Consider the following 14,751-nt stretch of genomic DNA (forward strand, 5'->3'; position numbering starts at 1 on the left):
GGGGGTGGCCCTCTCCTTTTGGAGACTTCAAGGCACCATCTCCACCACTGAAATCCCTCAAGATTTCAGTGGTGAAGAGGCCCAAACACCAAAGTCCCGAATCTAGCACAAAATAGCACAAAATGAGGGCTTTCAAGGCCTAAGAGGGGTCAAACACCCTCAAACCACAAAACACTCTTAATAAAAAATCAAGAGGGCTAAAAAACAGAACTTTTTTGTATTATACATTAAGCACAAAAACAGTTCTAAGATAGGTAGAAATAAGGTGCAAAAATGGGGAATAAAGAGGTGAGATTCTTACCCTTGAAGACCTCTTCAACAATGATGCTCCAATGGCCTTCCTTGGCTTGAATCCAACACCAAGACACTAAAATCAGTCCCTTAGAACCTCAGTAGCTAGAGGAAGGTGAAACACTAGGTGTTTGTGTGCAATAGTAAGACACAAAACACCTAGAGCACAAAGAGAGAAAAAGAGAGATAGGATATGTATGGATCCTAACCCTAAAAACCAGAGCTTCTCTCTGTGTTTTTTGTCTCTAAAATGTCTAAAAGTCTCCAACCCTAAGGCCAAGAGACAAGCCTTCTCTTTATAGAAGCTTATTGTCTTGTAAAGCTTACAAGACAAGCTTCCAAGAGAGAGATCCCTCCATACACGTGTATGGAGGGGAGCCAAAAGCAAGACAGTTGTCTTAAAATATCTACAAAAAGCAGATGCACAGTAGTCGGCCGGCCAAAAAGGCCATCTTGGCAAAAAAGAGTGCCGACCGGCACTAAATAGTGCTGACCGGCAACAAATAGTGCCGGCCGGCAATATACATTGCCGGTGGCAGCAAAAACCAGCCGGTGGCCTCTAGCCACTGCCGGTGGTGTGTGGGGATGCCTCACAAGGCATTCCCTGCCCCTCCAAGGCAAAACACAAGTGTTTGGTGTAAAACCACACTAAACAGTCAAGTTCGGAGATCCTGAGGCAAGGCGCGCGAGCCGAGACCTCCGGGAACTCCAAACGAACACAAACATGGATAATCACCGAGTGTTCAAACGGTGACGTCCAAGTCTTGAGGACGGTCAAAAATGGGGTGTCTACAGTGCTCTGCTCAGACTTTCCACTGCCGGTCTTGCTTCAGCGCCGCCCGTTCGCTACCGCTGCTTTGATCTCTGTAAGTTCTCTTGTGATCCTTCTTCTCTTGTTTTTTTCTGTTTCAATCATGTTGTTTGGCCCTTGTGCCATTGTGTTCCCCATCTTGGTATCTGAGTTCTTCCCTTGTACCACTAGGTTCAGTTTGATGGGAAAGGTTTCGCTCATTGGTTGATACTCTTGAGGCCATGGCCATGATTCATCGTGATTACAATATCCCTGATGACGTGACCCTTTCGCTAGCAAAGGTCGATGCCAAGCGTATGGGCACTAGGAATACAGTTGCTTTTCCGGTTGCATCCGTCGTTGAGGAAAGGGTTCGTTTTCCTCTCGACCCTTTGGTGCACCGATTTCTGCACCAGGTTCAACTCACCCCGATGCAAGTATCTGCTAACCTGTTTCGTGTCGTCTGTGGTGTGTCCACTCTCAACAAACGGTTGGGCTTGAATCTCGATATTTGGAACATTTTGGGCTGCTACACTTTTTCTCATAACAAGGATCATAGCACGTACTACCTGCGTGTTTGTTCGGTCGATTGTCATCTAGTGACTGGTTTGCCTGATTCAGACAAGCACAATGATAATTTTCTGCAAGTTGGTGGCAACTGGGAGTTCCCCGCCAGGACCAAGTTCCAGTCTGAACGGATGCCTCTGAAGGATGGCTACCCAGGTTTGAATCCTTCCTCTAGTGTTTTTTGTATTTCTTGCCTTTGTTTTGGGTGTTGTTTTAATGTGGTACTTCTTTTTTGCAGAGTCCTCTCGTTTTTAGCGAAGGTCGAATCGAGAGAACACTGAGGCCATCAAAGCCGTTCTGAGGTACAAGAAGAGGTCTGCGCCAGAGTTGTTGGATTACCAAGCGACTTACCTCTCTGTCATTTCGAAGAAAGCGAGGCTCGCTACATCCCTTCTAGATTCTGATACTGAGACTGACACATCCGTCACTCCTCTGGTTACAAACCGCCGTCGAAGCCAGGGTTCATTGCCTAAAAGGACACCTTCTCCTGCCCCTAGTTTCGTAGGGGGTGGGTCTGTGTCGAAGAGGAGAGTGCTAGTGGATTTGGAGGCTAAGGCTTTCGGTGCCTCTGATACTTTGGAGACCCCTTTGTTGAAGGCCGAGGCGAAAAGCCTCATGGATGCAAAATTAGAGATGGGAGCTTCTGGAACTCACGCTGCCACTGTCGAGCCCTCCGCTTCGGTTGCTGAGAAGACAAAAAAGAGGAGGAGAGAGACTAGCAAGGCAGTGGTGGGGGGAAGCTTCTGAAGATCCTATTGAGGACAAAGCACTTGAGAAATGGGAACCTCCGATACTGCATCAAGGAAGGTCCATTTCTATCTCTAATTCAGTTGTTGCTTCCCAAGATTTTGCTTTTGATTTGACCAAAACTTTGTTGATGCCGGTTGACATGCCTGACCATAATGGGCCACGCGATATTTCTATTCTAAAGGGGACCCTTCAGATGATGACTGTTGTAAGTGCTTTCTTGTTTTGCTTGCTTTTAGTGTTATGCTACTGCTTTCTTTCTTTTAATACTTTGTAATCCGTTGCAGTGTATTCAGAGGATGCATGTGTCTATCACCTATGTTGAAGAACTAGAAAAGGCCGTGTTGGAGGCCACTATGAATGCTGAGAGACTGACGGTGATCCTGGAGACCGAGAAAGAAAGATGCCGAATTGCCGACAGGGAGGCATTCCGTTTGAACAAGATTGTTGCTTCACTTGAAAAATCAAAGGAGGATGCTATTGGGGTGCAAGCTCAACTTGAAGGAAAAGTGGCCGAGCTGGAGGCCGTTATCGCAGTGATGGCTACCGAGCGTTCTATGTTGGAGGCCAAGCATTAGCAACAAGGTTGGGATGAGGCTGGGGTTGCCTATAAAGAGGAGGTTTTAGTGCTGCGAGACAAGCTCTTTCTAAAGGGTTGGAGGAGTGCTTTAGCTGCTGCCCTAGTTCCTGAAGGCTCTTCCTTGTTTCAGGATGTCCCAGTCCCCTCAAGATCCTTGGGTTCAAAGATTGTCACCACCCCTGCTATTCTTCCGGCTGAAGTTTCCCCAGAAATTGATTCTGTAAACAAGACTCAGGACGGTGATGTTGCCATTGAAACGGTGAATGTTGAAGGGGGTGAAACCCTGGAGACTGAAGCCGTAGAAGATGTGGTTAAGGAAGTTTCTACTTCTCAGGAAGTTGGAGCTGCTTGTACTTTTCTTTCTCAAGATGGCCTGGACAAGATCATGGACGCTGCTCCTGAGGTTCCCTCTGTTAATGAAAGTTGAAGTTTTCTCTGAAAGGAATTGAAGTTTTTGCTTTTCTGTTTTGATGTACTGTGGCTCGGTTCCCTTGACGAGCTCTCTTTCTATACTTGCCAAGACAATTTTTTTTTTCCTGGCTATGAGGCCATCTGTGCCTTTCGTTGGATGATGGGATTTTTCTTTTGAATTTGCAATCTGATGCTGTTTGGCTTCTATGTCTGAATGTTTTCTATACTATTTGCCCCGGCCGAGTACTGTTGGGACCTCGGGGCCGAACAGATGCTCGGTCTAGTTCTGTATTGCTTGGAATAGATGCTCCGACTAGTTCTGTACTGTTTGTCCCCGACCGAGCACTGTTGAGACCTCGGGGCCGAACAGATGCTCAGTCTGGCTAACGAATATGTTACATGGTTGTGCTTGATTTTGTAAGAGGGTCTTACCTTGGTCTAGGTTGGTTCTAAAAAAAAACAATTGTTTGCCCCCACCAGGAGCTAAGTAAGATTGGTACTGAAGATTGTGCTCTTAGGTAGAACTGCTTAAGTCTGTTGCAACTTCGATAGCACAGGTGCGTTTGAATGGGACAAAGGCATGAAGAGGTGTCTTACTCAGGTCCAGGTTGGTTTGAAAAAATAATTGTTTGCCCCCACCTGGAGCTAAGTAAGACTGATGCTGGAAGTTTGCTCCTGACAGAGCTTAGCCAAGTTTGTTCCAACTCTGTTTGTTCGCATCAGTACAGAAGTGTTGACATGACAATACTTAAAAAATTATGTGGATTCAGAGATGTTTACTTAAGATATGTTAGTGTGGTTTCCACCAAGTAATTCCAGTTGGCTAAAATCCAATTTAGTTGCCAAACATAATTCCACCAAGCAATACCACTTGGCATGCTTGAGTCCTAACCAAATTTAAATTCCGTTCAGTCGTTCTGAAACTGAGTCTGTTTGGGTTTGAACCAAAGCTAAGTTCGTTTGATAAACATCAAAGCTAATTCCATTTGATAAACATCAAAGCTATTTCCGTTTGATAAGTACCAAAGCTAATTCCGTTTGATAAACATCAAAGCTAATTCCATTTGGTGAGTACCAAAGCTAATTCCGTTTGATAAACATCAAAGCTAATTCCGTTTGGTGAGTACCAAAACTAATTTCGTTTGATAAACATCAAAGCTAATTCCGTTTGGTGAGTACCAAAACTAATTTCGTTTGATAAACATCAAAGCTAATTACAAGAATTTGATAAGTTTGAGAGAAGTGGGGAAGCATTTGCATTGGTCAACAGATAACTTCCTATACATTCTGATAGAGAAGTTGGGGGATAATTCTATTGATAGTATTTCTTCAGATTTGTTACATTCCAAGGCCGAGGTATGGCTCTGCCTTTGAGATCCTCTAGGTAATAAGCTCCATTTCCAGCAGCAATTGTGATCTTGTATGGACCTTCCCAGTCAGGCCCAAGTTTGCCCTCGCCAGGCACTCTTTTGTGATCCATAACTTTTCTCAGAACCAACTCTCCAGGTATGAATTGCCATGGGGAGACTTTTTGATTGAAACTTTTGATGAGCTACTGCTGAGACACGACAAGTCTGATCAGTGCTGCTTCTCTTCGGCCCTCTTCCATATCCAGTGTTTGTGCAATAGCTTCCTCATTACTGGTGCTTTCAAACAATTCAAATCGAAGGGTTGGGAAACCTACTTTGAGTGGGATGATGGCCTCCATTACATAAGTTAGAGAGTAAGGTGTTTCCCCCGTTGAGCGTCGTGTTGTGGTTCGGTATGCTCATAGTACGTGGGGTAACTCTTCAACCCATTTTCCTTTTGCATGCTCAAGCTGTTTCTTTACTCCGTTGATGATGGTTTTGTTTGACGCTTCTGCCTGTCCATTACTTTGTGGGTACCCTAGAGAAGAGTTCCGATACTCGATCCTGAGGTCGGCAAAAAACTTTCTGAAGATCTTTCCATTGAACTGTGTTCCATTATCCGCAATCAGTATCCGCGAGATGTCGAAACGCACCACCACGTTTCTCATGACAAACCACTTCGTATTCACTTCTTTGATACTTGGCAACGCCTTGACTTCAACCCACTTAGTGAAATAGTCGGTTACAGCAATGAAGAATCGCCTATTCCCGATGCCCTGTGCCAATGGTCCGACAATATCCAGACCCCATTGGACAAAGGGCCATGGGCTGGTGAGTGGAGTGAGAGTTTTGGCTGGCTGATGAATGAGTGGAGCAAACCTCTGACATTTATCACACTTCTGTACGTACTGCTGCGCATCTTGTTGCATCTATGGCCACCAGTACCCGTCAGTGAGGGCTCGGTGGGCCAGTGACCTTCTACCAACGTGGCATCCATAAATCCCATCGTGAATTTCGTAGAGAACATTCTCGACCAGATCTGGATGCACACATAGAAGATAAGGGCAAGATAGGAGCGCCTGTACAGCTTCCCAGATGGTGAGATCTAAAACCGAACTGACCTATGTCTGACTTTGTTGGCTTCCTTTTTATCTTTGGGGAGAGTACCGAATTTTAGAAAAGCAAGTATCGTATCCATCCAGCTTGGCTCTAGGTTGCTGCAGAGGACTGGAGATGCAATGCTTGGTTCTGGCATGAACTCAACCCAAACTTTCTAGCGTCTTTGGTATCCACTGATAAGCCGAGGCAAGCCAAAGCATCAGCATGGCTGTTTTTGTCCTGACTAATTCGTTCCACTCGTATGGATTGAAACTTTTTGAGTAGGTCTTTGGCCTTGCCTGCGTACATAGCCATTCTTTCATCTTATGTTTCATAGACCCCAGAAAGCTGGTTTACCACTAGTTGTGAATCACTGAAAACAAGAAGCTATTCTGCACTGAAGCGTTCGACACTATGTAAGCCAGCCAATAACGCTTCGTACTTTGCCTCGCTGTTTGAAGCCTTCCAACCGAGCCTGAGAGCCTATTCCTAGATAAATCCTTCTTGTGAGATAAGTACAACTCCTGGCCCCGAGCCTCGGTTATTGGATGACCCATCAACATCAAGCTGCCAGATGTTTTAATAAAAAGTCTCCATGCTTCTAAAGCATAGTGCTTTCCCTGTTCGGTGGTGCGTGGTACCTGTGCCGAACTAGGATTCCCTAGATCGGTACTCTGGGAGAGAGCAAATTCTGCGACGAAATTTGTTAAGACTTGGGCCTTGATTGCCGTCCTGGGTTGATACCGAATGTCAAACTCACCAAGTTCTGCCGCCCATTTTGCTGTTCGGCCAGAGAAATCAGCTCGACTGAATACAGATCTGAGGGGGAATTCAGTGAGGACGTTGATGGTATGCCCTTAGAAGTAATGTTGCAACTTTCTTGAGGCGATAAGCAGCGCGTAAGCTAACTTTTCCAAGGGAAGTTACCGTGTCTCGGCATCTAGTAAAGTCTTGCTAACATAGTATACTGGCCTCTGTTCCTTGTTAACTTCTCGAATTAATACTGCGCTTACGACATGATTTGAGACTGCTAAATATAGGTACAGCTCCTCTCCTGGTTCTGGAGTAGACAGAAGAGGTGGTGTACTGAGGTATCTTTTGAGACTTTGCAGTGATTCGGTACACTCGTAACTCCATTCAAACGCTGCCATTTTCCTCAATAGTTGGAAGAAGGGCTTCATCCGATCTAAAGATTTGCTGATGAACCGATTCAGGGCGGCCGCCATTCCGGCCAGTTTCGGCAGCTCTTTAGCCTTTGTTGGTACTTCAAGATCTTGTATTGTTTTGATTTGATCCAAATTTACCTCGATTCCTCTGTCGGTGACCATGTATCCCAAGAACTTCCCTATTCCTACCTCGAAAGCGCATTTCGAGGCATTGAGGCGAAGCTTATGGTTTTTCAGGATGCCAAAAACTTCTCTCAAGTCTGCAAGGTGGTTTGTAGCGAGCTTGCTTTTTACTACCATATCATCTATATAAGCTTCCATGGTTTTCCCAAGTTGGTCTTTGAACATCCGAGTGATCATTCGCTGGTAGGCTGCCCCGGCATTCTTGAGGCCGAATGACATTTCTTTGTAACAGTAAGTTTCCCTCGGAGTGATAAATGTTGTCTTCTCCTAATCTAGGCCGAACAATGGTATCTGGTGATAACCGCTATAAGTGTCTAGAAAACTCATACGCTCATGCCCTGCTGTTGAATCCACTAGTTGATCGATGCGAGGTAGTGGAAATCTATCTTTAGGGCAGGCTTTGTTTAAGCAAGTGAAGTCAACCCAAACTCTCCGTTTTTCGTTCTTCTTTTTGACAACAACTGTGTTGGATAGCCATTGTGGGTACTGAACTTATCTGATCACTCATGATGCCAGGAGTTTTCGACTTCGGCAATTACTGCTTCAGTGTGCTCAACTGAGGATCTCCAACTTTTTTTGTACAACGGGCCGAGCGGAAGGGTTAATGTTGAGCTTGTGGCAAGCAAATTTTGGGTCCAACCCTGGAGTATTATATACTGACCATGCGAATACCTCCATATTTTCCCTCAGTAGTTCCAGCAGCTGAAGTTTCTGATCAGCGCCTAACGAAGTACCGATAAGGAAGTACTTTTTTGGATCATCCTCTTTTACCAGGACTTTCTCCAAATCTTCTACTATCTTTTCCTCTGGGGCTCCCCCTACATCTTCCAAGACTGGCTGCTCGGCCATTTTCACTGTCTGTACCTGGTTACAGAGTTGCTTTGCCTTTAGTGCCACCATAAAGCAATGTTTGGACGCAACTTGTTCCCATGAGATCTGCTCCACTCCGTGTTCCGTTGGGAAACGGATGAGCTGGTGGTAGGTTGAAGGGACCGCCTCCATTTGATGAATCCATGGGCGTCCAAGTATGGCGTTGTAAGGGGATGGTGTATTAATAACTAGAAACTCTATCTGGATGGTTTTTATTCCTGCCACAACTGGCAACACTATTCTGCCCAGCGGTCATTCTAGCTATGAATTAAAGTCAACTAAGGGGGCTGTCGCTAGGGTGAGGTGTTGCTCGGAGAGACCAAGCTTTCTGAACAAGTCATAATACAATATGTCTGCTGCACTACCCTGATCTACCAGGACTCGTTTTACATTAAACCGTTTCCCAATTCCCACAGTTATAATCAGTGCATCAGTATGTGGGTGTTGTATGCCTTCTAAATCCTTTCTAGTAAATGAAACAGTAAACGATGGGGATTTGGGTACCATGCATACCTTTTTCGATGCGGGCTTTACTGACATGACTTGCTGAATATGCACAGCCTTACCAATCTCTTCTTTCAGTGCCTCTTTACGGCCCTAGGTAGCTGTTCCATGGATCACATTTATTATCAGCCGAGGTGGGTGCTCAGTATTCGGTTCTGGTGGTGGGTTCCCCGGTTCGGTCACTTCCTTATCCTGATCAATGTAATCCCGGAGGTGCCCAGCTACTACTAAGTCCTCCAAGTGTTGCTTCAGTGCCCTGCAGTTCCGAGTCATGTGCCCCCTATTTTGATGGTAGGTGCGTCTGAGCTTCTGATTGCGCCGAGCTGGATCTCCCAACATTTTCGGTGGCCAAACAAAGAAGGGCCCTCTCTTGATCTTTTATAGGATTCAATAGATCGATTCTTTGAATACAGTCATGACGGCTTCGTGAGATTCGGACTTATCCACCTCATTCACGGTGAGCCCTCGGTGTTCTCCTCGATCTATTCTCTTCTTGTGCCAAGCTGTTTGTTCTGCTGATGTTACCTCGATGGGGATCTAATCATCTTCGAGGCAAGCATACTGCTTAATCCTGGCACGCAAATCTTTTAATGATGTGGCCGGGCGCTTGGTAAATGATTGTCTCAACTTCCTTTCCAGGCGCAGACCATGTTTGAAAGACATAACGGCCATCTGCTCACTGCACACGTTTTCCTCCAGGTCATTGTACGCTTCCCAGTACCTCCTAGCATAACTACGCAACGTTTCTTCCTGCTCCTTTCGGAGACCGAACAGTGTATCTGGTTCTTTCGGGATCTTAGTATTGGAGACGAACCTGGATAGGAACTCTTCGGAGAGTTGCTTCCAGCCATGAATTGATCCAGCAGAGAGCCTATCGAACCATCGAAGTCCAGTTTCTCCCAAGCTACATGGGAAGACTTGGCACATCAGTGCCTCATCTCGGCTCCATAGAGACATCATCTGTCTGTAATGTCTAATATGCGTCAGTGGGTCTGACTTGCCATCATACGAAGTTAACTTTGGCGGGGTGAATTTTTTTGGAGGTCTCATGGCCTCAATTTTCAGGGAGAATGGCGAGGAGACGAGCCTATCCAGCACTCGATGCTCTCTCTGGTTAATGGTACAGTCCAGATGATCTTGATGTTGCTCGTTCTGCTTGTTGCCGATCAACCAAGTACAAAGGTCTTGAGGAGGGTATTCAGTCTGTTGGCTAACCGTCTTCTGCCTTTTATCCCTTCTCCGGCATGACCCACGGGTGTGGCTGCTCACCACCTCACTCTGTACCGGGATAGGCTGGCTTTGTTGCCCAGACTCATTTCTGGGAAACTTTTTCACTGGTGGCTCTCTGGATGAGCTCTTCTGTTGCAAGCGAGAGGGCTCTACTTCAGTCTTCTTTTCCGTTGGATCACCCAACACCCTTTTAAATTGGGCTTTCAGCTCTTGTATCTCCATCCCCATGGAGTCTATGATTCGATCTCCGTAATCCTTCTCCAAAAGAAAGTGATGAGAAGAACCTCCAGCGAAGGGTAATCGATGCTCGACGGATTCAAGAGTCCGGTTATTGTTTCCAGTTTGTTCTTCTAGGACTGTTGGGGGTGCCAAGCCTTTGTCCTTTGTCTTCTCTGTCTGTGGAGTATGTGTCGAAGGTGGGACATCTTCAATCCTCATCGCCGGAATTGAGTGCAGAGTTTAGAGATGAAGTGATCCATGCTCACCACACCAATTGTGCATACCGGATTCTGCACTAGATGAAAGTGGACTGGGGCTTCGCACTCGGTTGGACTATCCAAGGATTGAGGTTCCTACCACAAGAAACACCGTAAGAGCTGCCCGGCAGGGGTTGGCCGGATGACCCCTCCGGTGTGGGAATCAGTGATCGGAGAAGAAGTGTAGTGAGTTGAGTTTGTAAGTAAATGGGGTTCAACTTGGAGCAGTTCAGCTACCTTCAATGTAAAGTTCATGTAGTATATATAGGGTTCCTTGCTTGCTTCTCAAGATGGTTTCATGGGGTTTTGGTGCTACCAAGTTTCCTTTTAGCCTTGCCCAAGGTAGGGGACCACCTGGTAGTTGTCATAGAATACATACACTCATTGTAGTCATGCTGATAACAAACCACATTCCTTTGGTTTAACTGCTTCTGTGATTCTATGTGTTGGGGACCAGCTGAGGTGGCAACTTGCACATGCATATCCTCATAGCTGCCATGTTTCTCTGTGAGGTTTCCCCAACTCGGTACCGTTGTGCCTTGGCTCGGCCTTTTACAAGATCGTTTATAGAGATGGGTTGGTCCATTCGGATATCTTTGTATGGGCTCGGCCCACTTTAGTTCGGCCTATTGATTAGGTCTTGCAGCTCGGCCCAGCCTAGTGTCGCGGTTGGACTAGCCTTTCCACTGCGGGTTTGGCCCAAGTGCTTGAGGACTCAGGTAGACTGTTGATCATGGAGTTAGGCTCAATTGGCTTGCCCATGAATTCATCTGACCCACTTGGATTTGGGCTTTAGTAGATTGGGCCGGCCCAAGGCTAGGATCCGTCCCATTTCATATTCAGCCCCCTCAGGTTGGGTATGTTTTTCCTTACTTAAGAAGTATAAGCTTATTTGTAAATTGTTTATCAAAATTACCTGGTCTCTAGCACTAGTCTTGGTGAATGGTGATCTTGGATCATTTGAAGTATAGATAGAGTAAAATCCCTGATGCACCTTAGTATCATCATCCTGCTCTCCAAGTATCTTTGAAGGTGAAACGAGAAAAATTTGCAAAACATTAACCCATTCCAAGGCCTGGTGTGTTCCTTTCTAGGGAACCACAATGTCTCTCCTCCCCAACTTTGCCATCCCTTCGTCTGTGGCCATAGTGACATATCCCATCCAATTCGATTCTCTGCTACATGCCTCCTTTAATAGAGACTTCAAGATGAATGCATTGGGGTCTTGGATTGACAATGTTGCATACAAATAGGGGCCAATCCTAGGAAACAGAGTACTTGGAACCCAGTTGTGCAGATGGTGAAGAAAAAGCTGTCCTCCTGGAAGAGGAAGCTACTATCTTATGCTGGGAGGTTGACTTTGATCGAGGCAGTCCTTGCTAATTTGCTAATCTATTTTCTTTCTCTCTTTAGAATGCCTAAGGGTGTTGTTAAAGCCTTAGTCAAGTTGCAGTCATCTTTTCTGTGGGGAGGGAATGTTAATAAAAGGAAAGTGCACTTGGTCAAATGGAAGGAGATCACAAAGAGTAAAAGTCAAGGAGGTTTGGGTGTGAGAGATTTAGGAGAGGTGAATGAATGTTTATTATTAAAGTGGTGGTAGAGGTATGGTAATGAAGATATAGCTTTGTGGAAAGCTGTGGTTTGTTCGAGGTATGGTAGGAATGAAGGAGGTTGGCTTCTAGCTCTGAGTCTCTCAAGTGAGATGTCCACAGTTTGGTTGGACATTGTGAAACTTCTCTCAGTAAATTAGCAATTGGGTGAGTTCTATGGTGATCATTTCAGAATTAAGGTTGGAAATAGAGGGAGAATCATGTTCTGGCAGGATAAATGGCTTAACAATAGAGATATGCAGGTTCAATTCCCCAGACTCTATAGTCTATCCACTGAGAGATAGGAGACCCTTCAACAAATCAGTGCTAAGAAGAGTAATCTGGGGCTGTGGCAGCTGAAATTTAGAAGATAGTTATTTGTATGGGAAGTTGAGGAACTGCAGAGATTGATGGATTTGTTGGAAACCTTTACATTGGTGAGGTCTGATTGTATCAATTCTTGTTCTTGGTTAGCAAATAACTCAAGTCTATTTTCAGTCTCTTCTGCGAGAAGATGGTGGGATGCTACAATAGGGACTGGTCAGGTTGTGCCTAAAGGGGTATGGGTTGGTTTAGCCCTGCCAAAAGTGCAGTTCTTTTGCTGGTTGGCTTGGAGAGACAAAGTTAAGACTGCAATCTTCCTTTAGAGGATTGGGGTGGTACCTGTATCAGCAGATAATATGTGTGTGTTTTGCCAAGCTAAGTGGAATCCTTGAATCATGTGCTCCTGTTTTGTCCATTGGTATGGAAATGTTGGTCTCAAATGGTAAGATGGAGTGATCAGGTTTGGGCAATTCCTGGATCTGTTCAGGGCCTTTTACAGTGCTGGTCTCCTGGTAAGAGTAAACATTGGGTTTCTAGATTATGGGAGATGGTTCCATCTGTTATGTTATGGTATGTATGGAGATTGCGAAATGAATGTAGGTTCAAAATGGCACAACCCACTTTTGATGATTTTTGTGATAAAGTAAAGGTACAGATTGCTCTGTGGGTAAAATGGAGTTTGGAGGTTGATTATTCAGTTGATGATATTGTTTGCAATTTCAATCAGATTAGGTTGTCTAGTTAGGCCCTCTGTAATTCTGTTTCAGGTTATCCGCTTCAGGGTGTCTGATTCAGCTGCTTCAATGTGTGTTACTAGATGCTCTAATGGAGGCCTAAATGGTCTGGACTATTATGCTGGTGGGTTTGTTTATCAATGCATTGAAACAAAGCTCTGTTTGTGTTGCAGGTGTGTTCTCAGAGTTATTCTACTAATTGAGTGTTATGCTGAGTGCATATTAGATTCTGGTTTCTGTGGAATGTTTCATGGTGGAATGCAACTGATGGGTATTTTTTGTGGAATGTAACTGTCTAGTGATGACTGCAACTAGGTTTTGGTGGTATGCTGGTAGGTAGCTCTTTTGCTGGTCTGCAACTGAGTTGGTCTACTGCTAGGCAGCTCCTTCTAGTGCTGTCTGCTATGCTGGATTGGTTGCTGTTATGCTGGATTGGTTGCTGTTATGCTAGTTGCTGTGTGTTGTTCTGCTTGCTTTCGGTGTGCTGTTATGCTGTTTGGAGTTGCCTCAACTACTTCTATATGGTTTTTTTGTTTTCTTTTTCTCGGCTGGTTGTTGTGGCAGCATTCTTTGCTTTTCTTTTGATGGTTCCTCACCAACTAGCGCTTGGAGCTTCGTCTTAGCTCCAAGCTCCTCTTTATTGATGTATCTTATCATACCGTGTATGTTTTTCATCAATAAAGATTTATTTGCTGATAAAAAAAAAACGGATCTAGACCAATTTAGCAAAGAGGTCCATCTTTGCATACCGGCTGCTTCCTGCATATTTTGACAACTTATTAGAGATGAAGTTGTCGTAAGTTACTTGAGTCATTTCTCCATAGTGAATGATGTACCACCGGAGATCAATGTCTAGAGGGTCCAATAGGCCCTTCCAGTTTTCTTCACCACTTAGAACCCTCCATCTTTTAGCAATGTTGCTATTGGTGTCCATCTTTGTTAGTAATGGGCGCCCATGTGGCATGACCATTTAAATTTAACATTTGATCCTTATCCAAATAGGTTTTGATTTTGAAATCAAACCTATTTAGGATAACCACTCTTGAAACAGACGTTATCAGTTTGAACTGATATAGATAGATATAATATATATTAGATATTATCTGTATCTTAACTGATATGGATAGATATTATAATATATTAAATATCTGATATGGTTATGGGTAATCTGAGAAAAAGGAAAAACAACGTAGTCTATTTTTCAACCCACATTCTGACTCTCTCCCAAAAACACAACGATCAAGTCTTTGACACTGTGGTTAGTGTGGGTGATATTCAATCTGTGATATCACTCCACTGCTGGGTTGGTTCATCAAGAAGTTTCCTGGAAGCACGTGATTTATCCAAGAAGGTTCTATCATCAAGAAGGTATGATCTGATCATTTTAATCCGCTGCATAATCTGTGTTTAAATAGTTTACATTGGTATCAGAGCCTGTTAATGGATATTTTCGTGTTTTCCTCATGTGTATACTTTTATATGTATATGTATATATTATACACATGAATATTTGTAGAAAATTTTTTTTTTTCAGATTAGGAGCATAAAAATATTTTTTTATGTTCTTTAATGTCTTTTTTCATATCATAAATAGTTTTATTTTGAAAAAAGGAGTCCGGCAGTACAAAAATCGGACCAGAAAACACCCTGGAAGGCGGCGCGTGGCCTGCACGCGCCACCTGACGCCGTGGGCCGTTTCCACGCGCCTCCACGCGCAGCCACGCGCCTCCACGCGCCAGCTGCTCACCCGATGCGCTTGCACGCGCTCTCACGCGCGCGTCAGCGGCGCAGTCACGCGCGCGCCCTCCGCGCCACGCACGCGCGCCGTGCGCTGAGCCGCGA

At 44.8% G+C, this 14,751-nt stretch overlaps 1 pseudogene; it reads right to left on the minus strand.

The window, feature by feature from the left end:
* The window catches only part of LOC145799363 (phospholipase A1-IIgamma pseudogene), a 34,892-nt pseudogene extending 21,049 nt beyond the window's left edge, over window positions 1-13,843 (minus strand).
* Window positions 13,844-14,751: the final 908 nt, after the last annotated feature.

The sequence above is a fragment of the Camellia sinensis genome, chromosome 9 (genome assembly GCF_055761805.1).
Source record: "Camellia sinensis isolate YWXY chromosome 9, ASM5576180v1, whole genome shotgun sequence".
In the NCBI taxonomy this organism is placed as follows: Eukaryota; Viridiplantae; Streptophyta; class Magnoliopsida; order Ericales; family Theaceae; genus Camellia; species Camellia sinensis.